The sequence below is a fragment of the Octodon degus genome, unplaced genomic scaffold, assembly GCF_000260255.1.
Source record: "Octodon degus isolate 3935 unplaced genomic scaffold, OctDeg1.0 scaffold00178, whole genome shotgun sequence".
Taxonomy (NCBI): domain Eukaryota; kingdom Metazoa; phylum Chordata; class Mammalia; order Rodentia; family Octodontidae; genus Octodon; species Octodon degus.
In genome coordinates, this window is record NW_004524754.1 from 769,682 (window position 1) to 778,079 (window position 8,398).

Sequence of the window (8,398 nt, forward strand, 5' to 3'; positions counted from 1 at the left end):
ACTTATTCTACTGAGCTATCTCCCCAGGCCTATGTTAAGTATTTCTAAGGCCGTTCCAAACAAAATGTAATGGAAAAATACAATTAGGGCTGGCGAGATAGCTCAGGAAAGCACTTATTCTACTGAGCTATCTCCCCAGCCCTATGTTAAGGCCTTTCCAAACTGAAATAAAATGTAATGGAAAAGTACAATTAGGGCTGGCGAGATAGCTCAGCTGACTAAAGCGCCTGGTTAGGTAAGCTCCTAAGCTGAGTGTAGGGACCTCGGTTTGATCCCCAGCATGCCACGCCAGCCCTGCCCCCTGGGCAGGCTGAGCCAGCCACAGAGTCTGGATGTGGTGGTACATGCCTGTAATCCCAGCTCTGGGGAAGCTGAAAATAAGTCACTATGAGTCTCAGCTGCATAGTGAGACCCTGTAACCAAATACATTACAAAAAATTCCAAGTATATACAATTATATTTTTGTACCACTCTCATGAAAACATTAGGTGATTTCTCTGCAAATTATAGGAAAATGAAAAAAACGTATCTTGTTTTAAGGTACCAGGTCTCATGGTAATAGTATAGATGAGGTACGAAGTCTGTCTGCTCATTAGAACTGTCTGGGTAGTTCAATAGTTCAAAAGATTGGTCACACGGGGCTCAGTGTGCGTGATGTGTAATCCCAGCTCCCTGGAAGACTGAGAAGTTAAGTTTAAGGCTAGTCTTGGCAATTTAGCAAGACACTCTCAGAATGAAACAATAAAAGGGCTGGGGATGTTGTTTAATGGTGGAATGCTTTCCCAGTGTACAAAGGCCATAGAAAGCCTGGTCCCAATCCCAAAAGACTAAACAGTAGTGATGGGCTGATAACCAAATGGGTTTTGTTTTCATGGGGGGCACTAGTAGGGATTGAACCCAGGGCCTCAAGTATGCTAGGAAGGTGTCCTACCACTAAGTTATACCCTCAGCCCTGTTTGTTATTTTAGGTAATTAAAAGTTACCCATCCAGGGGTGGAAAATTTTCATGCTGCCTGGTTTTGCTTTTCAGAAGCAACCACTCAATTTTACATTTTAATCCTTCTAACATTTGCTGTATATACACAAGTTTATGCTCTTTTTTTGTTTGCCTTTATGAAACAGGGTCTCACGATGTAGTTCAGGCTGCCTTAAACTTGTGGTTCTTTTTTATTTTTCTTTATGTTTTATGTATTTAGTACAGGGTCTACAGAGGCTCACTCACTACACAGATCGGACTCATAGTGATCCTCCTATTTTCAGCCTCCCAAGCACTGGGATTACAGGCATGTGCCACCATGCCCAGTCTCAATTGCTATTTCTGTACACCCCTGGGTGGAGCTGGCACGAACCCATGGCCCCTGTGTCTGCCTAAACAGGCCCTTTAATCTGCTGAGCTATCTGACCAGCCCTTTCCCTGTAGTTTTTTTTTAAACATTTATTTATTGTGTGTGTGTGTGTGTGTGTGTGTGTGTGTGTGTGGCCAGCTAGCCCACCTGGGGGCAGGGCTGGCTGGCATGTGGTGCTGGAGGATCGAACCGCGGTCTCTGTGCTTTGCCAAGCTTGTTCCAAGTAGGTGCTTTAGACCACTGAGCCATCTCATCAGCCCCTCCCTGTAGTTTTATTACTTAGTAGTTGAGCCCAGATAATAGAAGCTTCATCCCAAAGGACAAAAATAGGAGCCAGGGAGATGGCTCAGTAGAATAAGTGCTTCCCTGGCAAGCAAAAGGGCCTGAGTTCAACCCCTGGTTCCACCAAAAAAAAAAAAAAAAAAAAAAAAAAGATCCCAGAGGATAAAAGTAGAAGTTGCAAAACTTTGATAGAGTTCCAGAAGTTAATGGTGTCACCTGTTAATTTTTTTTTTTTTTTGCCGGTACTGGGGATTGAATTTAGGACCTTACACTTGCTAGGTAGGTGTTTATGCCATTGAGCCATCTCCCCACCCTTGGTGTCACTTGTTAAACATTCTGATGGGCAGAGTGTCAGGAGCCACCTCAGATTCAAGGCAGAAGCCTGGTGTAGTAGAGCATGTCTGTAATCCCAGGCTGAGGTAGGAGGATCACTGAGTTTAAGGCCAGCCTGTCATAGGGGGACCCTGCCTCAAACAACAAAACTCAACAGATTCAAGGCAGGGACAAGGCATTGTGTATTTTGGCCAGAGCAGCAGGGTACAGTGATGGGATATGAGCAAGTGGTGAGAGAGAGAGAAACAGCTTAGCACAGGAACATCATTTGTTTGGCAGAATCTCTGGTATATTCGGCAAAAATTAGTTAAATTAGTAAGTGCTTGTTAGATGAGGGTTATGGAGCAATGGATGTGTATGAAAGTATGTTACCATCCTGGCACTTTTGTTCATGTGTACAACTGACTTTTCCCAGGGGTGGCTGGGAAGGCCTGTGTGGAGAATGCAAAGGTTGATACGATCCGTGAGTAGCTGTGACATTTATATGATTTGATGGGACCGGAATGGAGAAAATAAAATTTAGTGCTTGAGTCTGCTAAGTGTAAGGAGCTCTGAAAAATAGACATTTTAATAGAATAGGTGATTGTTAGTGATGAGGAAATTAATAGGTCAACAGACATTTATAAAGTACTTCCTGCTGTGAGGATACAAAGGCCTTATTTTTGAGGACAGAATAATATTGTTTCTGTTTTGAAACATTATGTAACATCTTTCAATAAACACTGAACCATTCTGTGCAAGGGAGGAATGCATCAAGCTGTGCAGGCGGGTGGCACAGGCCTGTGATCGCAGTGCGGAAGAGGCCACACAGGTTCACTGAGTTCAAGGCTCGATAACAAAACCCTATCTTGAAAAACCAAAACCCAAAAGGAATAAATCACTGAGGCAGCATTGGTTCCTACTTCATCCTACTTGTATAGAATACATATGCAAACAAAATAAGAATCTGAATATGATAATTATATAGGAAAGTTAGGGTTCTATGAAAGGTCTTTAAAATTGTCTATCTGTCTGTCTGTCTGTCTGTCTGTCTCAGGGATCAAACTCAGTACCTTGTGTTTTCTGGGCAAGTGCTTGTGCTGCTGAGCTATATCCCTGGCCCGAGAGGTCTTTTTTTAGACAATAAGAAAAAGTATTTGGGGGCTGGGGAGATAGCTTGGTGGCCTAAGCACTTGCTTGGCAAGCACAAGGTCCCAAGTTTGATCCCTGGTAGCATATGCCATGTGGACCTAAAACCCAGCGTGGTGGCACATGCCCATAATCCCAGTGCTGGGTAGGCTGGGACAGGAGAATCACTAGGAGTCCAAGCTGCATATGAGACCCTGTATCATAAAAATAAGTATATTAAAAAACTGAAAAAATAATGTTAAAAAAAGAAGAAAAGTATTTGTTGAGGAGATGGTACTTGAAGTAAGTCTTGGCAAATTATAGCTGCTAGAAGTGGGAAGTCAATGTGTAGGTGTAGAGAGGAGGAGCATCTGTCCTATTCTCAGGGTTTCTTAAAGGAGGGTTTCTTGTGGTGGTACTGGGGGTAGACTCAAGGCCTTCACCAAGCCAGGCATGGTAGTGCATGCTTGTGATCTCAGCACTTGGGAGGCTGAGGCAGGAAGATTGCCACAACACTGAGGCCAGCTTGAATTGCAAAGTGAGACTCCATCTCACAGTCCTTTTCATTGTAAGATAGGGTCTCACTAAGCTGCTAATAAAAAAAAAATTTTTTTTTTGGTCTTTTTAAGAATGGTTCTTGCGGTGCAGTTTAGGCTGGACTTGAACTCCAATCGATCCTACTGCCTCAGCCTCTTGAGTGCTGGGATTACACGTGGGTGCACCACACCTGGCCAAATTTGCTAAATCACACAAATGAGGCTTGCAGTTCTGCTTCAGCCTTCTGGAGTGACTGGTTTACAGGCGTGCCACCACACCTGGCTTAATGGGGCCTACAGGAGGCAGAAGGTAGTGGGCTTTCCTGGGAGGTGAAGCAGAAGCAAAGGCCCAGAGGTGAGAAATCCCAGGATGTGCTAAGAAAGCTGTGTGTGGTGTCTGCTAGTGGAGCTACTGGGTGTGGTTATGGGCAAGGCTGGAGGTGGAGACAAATGTCAGGTGATGAGGTGTAAGGAACTATTAACATGTCTGCTTTAAAGCCAGGCATGGTAGTGCATTCCTGTGATCCCAGCACTTGGCTGAGGCAAGAGGATCACCCCAAGACTGAGGTGAGCTTGAATTGCATAGTGAGAACCATCTTACAAAAGCAAAAAAATAGGGGGTTCAAGATCCAAATATTTGACCCATAATAATAACCTTCAATCTTCCCAGGGGGTATGTGTGCTTTTGTGACTGTTGTTGAAGTTCATGACTGCTTCTAACTTCTATGGATTCTCAAGAATGGAGAGAGCCAGTGACCTGTACTAGTGAGCCATCTTGTCTGGGAAATGAATTTATACCCCCCTTACCTCTTTATCTCACCCCACTTTTGCTCTTCCTCATTGGTATATCATCATCTTGGGTTAAAGCTGCAAATAGTGTTTGCATTATCAGGAATTTAGAAATTTTGTTCAACAGGAGTCAAGTGGTTACAGGGGGATAACTTATGTTTCTAATTAACATTTTTGTTATATTGGTATATAATTTATACACCACACAATTCACCCATTTCAGTGGCTTTTATTATGTTCTGAATTGTGCATTCATCACTACAAGCAATTTTAGAAAATCTTCAGGGGCTGGGGAGATAGCCCAGAGGCATAAGTGCCTGCCTGGAAAACCCAAGGTCCTGAGTTTGATCCCTGGTACTACACATACACAAAAGATTTCATCATCACCCCAAAATTAAACCACATACTCTTTGCCATCACCACAATTATCCTTCCAGTTCTAAGCAGCTACTAATCTACCCTGTCCTCATCTATTCTGGAGATTTAGTATAAATTGTGTCTCAACACATGCTCCTTTGGGACTGCCTTTCACTTAGTGCAGTTTTTTCAAGATTTACCTGTGTCTGCTAGGGATATAGCTCAGTGGCACAGCACCTGCCTGGCAAGCACAAGGTCATGTATTTGATTCCTGTATCAAAAAAAAAAAAAAAAGATTTAACTGTGTTTGCTATGGTAAACTCCCAAAATAGCAGACCCTGATCACTGGTGGTCCAGGAAGCCCTACGGGGAAAGCAAGCAGGAAGTACAGAGGCAGAATGGCTTGTCAGTTGGGGACGGGCTCTTACAATATGTATCATAGTGACCAGCCATTTCTAAGAGACAAAAATCACAGGAACTGTGGGGCGCATTTCTACTGCATGTTGTCATCTGTATTCTTCATTCTTCTTTTTTGAAAAAATTAATTTTATTGAGAAAGAAATAGCAATGAGACAGTTTCATAACAGGTTAGTAGGACAGTTACAATAATACATTGTGTATTGCTGTCTTCGCAGTAGTTTTTCATAGTACAAGATGCAGACATGATATCTTGTCTAAACACTAGTAGTACAAATCTTTCTTCTTAATGAACTAAGAGCAAGTAGCTGTATATCTATCCTAACTACTTTGTATACACACACACACATATATATTTTTTCACTACAAAATGGTCTTTCATTTATATCCCCAGTTTTTGTTTAGTTTTGTCAGAGATGGGTATTCCATTGCCATTCAAATATTGTAGGTGTGGGGCTGGGGAGATGGCTCAGTAGAATAAGTGCTTCCCTGGCAAGCACAAGGGCCTGAGTTCAATCCCCAGTTCTGAAAAAAAAAAAAAAAAAAAAAAAAAAAAAAATATATATATATATATATATATTGGCAATGTCAGAAGTTGTTGACTTGAGCCTTTTATAGTTCAGCATATTAATATGGCATTACTTTTTATACCTCGTGTTTATACTTTATTGCTGGATGGTTAAGACCAAGATAAAGCAAGACCTAGATAACAGAAACGTAACTTTTGTATCTGCCAAAGTCAGTCAAAGCCCCTCAGCATTTACCCTGAAACCCTGTACAGCAGTTTGTAGATCTGTCAGTTTCAGCCATCTGGTCAAGCCTTTGCTTGACCAATTTGCTCTCTGTGAAAGCCCGAGAGAGTGTTTTCTCTCTAGGTGACTCTCCTTAGGTACACTCTACATCATCGATCACTTTCCTCTGTGTCCCCATAATCTCCTTGAACAGAAAATTTTGGACACCACTGAGTTATAGGATGTTACAGTACAGGTTCTCTTATATCATGAGTCCTCACTGACCTTGAAGGGTTAGGGCCAAAATGTTGGTTATCCTTGTAGCCCTTCTTTTTCTCTAATTTTTTTATCTGCCAACTTAAGTTGTTAATCCTCCAGAAGAGAAGCTTAATGATATATCACCCTATAATATAAGCAGTAGAGCTTTTCATTCCTCTTTATTGCCAAATAATATACCATCCTATCGATATACAACAATAATATATCCATTTGTTACAGCTGGATGTAGTGCTATGCACATGTTATCCCAACTACTTAAGAGCTGAGGCAGGAATATTAAAAGTTCAAGACCAGCCTGAAGAATTTAGTGAGACTATCTCAAAATAAAATAAGAAAATAACGTAACTCAGTGGCAGGGTGCTTGCCTAGCATGTGTGAAGCCCTGTGTTTAATTCTTAGCACTGAAACAACAAAATGAAAAATTTTTCCAGGCATGGATACACAGGCCTGTAATCTCAGCATTTGGGAAGCCAAGGCAGGAGGATCTTTGCAAGTTTAAGACCAGTCTGGGATGCAAAGTGAGCTCAAGGCAACCCTGAGCTGCACAGGGAGACCCTGTCTCAAGGGAAAAAAAAAGTTTTTGTTTTCTTCAGTAATGGGAATTGAACTCAGCACCCGGCGCTTGTCAGACAAGCACTTATTCTACTGAGCTATCTCCATGACCCCTAAAAAAATATTTTATCCATCCATAAAATGATGGACATTTGGATTATTTCTACTTTTTGACAATTCTTTTGTTAATTTATTTTTTAAATTCTTTAAAATCTTACTTTTCAACTATTCTAAATAATTTTTGTGAACATATGTCTTCATTTCTCTTGGGTATATATATATATATATACCCAGAAGTAGGAATTGTTAGGTCATATGATAACAATGTGTTTAACCATTTGACCAGTTGCCAAAATCTTTTCCAAACTGAAAATTCCAAAACGCACTACTTTGTATCACCACTAGCAGTGTCCGGTTGCTCCTCATGCTTGTCCACACTTTTGTTAATTTTTTTCACTATCCTGGTGGGTGTAAACTGACACCTTGCTGTAGTTTTGATTTACATTTCCCTGTCTCTTGAAAACTGACAAACCTTTTCCATTTGTCAGGCTTCACTGGAAAACGTCTCAGTGGATCCTTTCCTTATCCCCCTCCTTTCTTTTTATACTACTGGGGATCGACCAATGTGAGTAAGTGCAGAGCTACGGAGTGGCACCTCAGGCCTGCAAGAAGTCCTTACACATCAAGTTCCTTATGCTACATAAATAGAAACTATGTTTTTTCATCCTATGGGTTATTTTTTTCACTTTTTTCATTATATCTTTGAACTACAAAAGTGACATGATTTTTGTTGATGTTGGGGTCAAACCCAGAGTTTTGTACATGCTAAGCTGAAGTACTACATCCCTACTCCACACAGAAGTTTTTTTTCTCACTAACTTTATTGAAAATAATTATATAGCATATTAAAAATTGTAGACAAATATTGAAATGTGAAATATATAAAACCTAAACAGAGTGAATTTTAGAGAAATATTTCTGAAATAAATACATAGCATGAGACTAATAATAGATTGTGCATTGTAAATAAATTATTTACAAACTTAAATGAATATAATAATAAAAATTGTCTAAAACAAAAAATGAAGAAGAAAGAATTTACAGATCAGTCTATGCTAAAATCAAGAAACTTATATTCGTATAATTAGAATTCTCAAAGTAGAAAGGGGGAGCCTTTTGATCAAGATGGCACCAAAGGCGAAGAAGGAAGCCCTTGTCCCTCCCAAAGCTGAAGCCAAAGCAAAAGCTTTAAAGGCCAAGAAGGCCATGGCTGAAAGGCAGCCACAGCCACAAAAAGAAGATACGAATGTCATCCACCTTCTGCCCCAAGACACTGCAGCTCCAGAGACAGCCCAAATACCCTCAGAAGACCACCCCCAGGAGAAACAAGCTTGACCACTAGGCCATCATCAAGTTACCCCCGACCACAGAGTCAGCCATGACAAAGATCGAGGACAACAACACATTTGTGTTCATTGTGATGTCAAAGCCAATAAGAACCAAATCAAACAAGCTGTGAAGAAGCTCTATGACATTGATGTTGCCAAGGTCAATACACTAATCAGGCCTGATGGAAAGAAGAAGGCATATGTTCGACTGGCTCCTGATTGTGATGCATTGGATGTTGCCAACAAAATTGGGATCATCTAAACTGAGTCCAGCTGGCTAA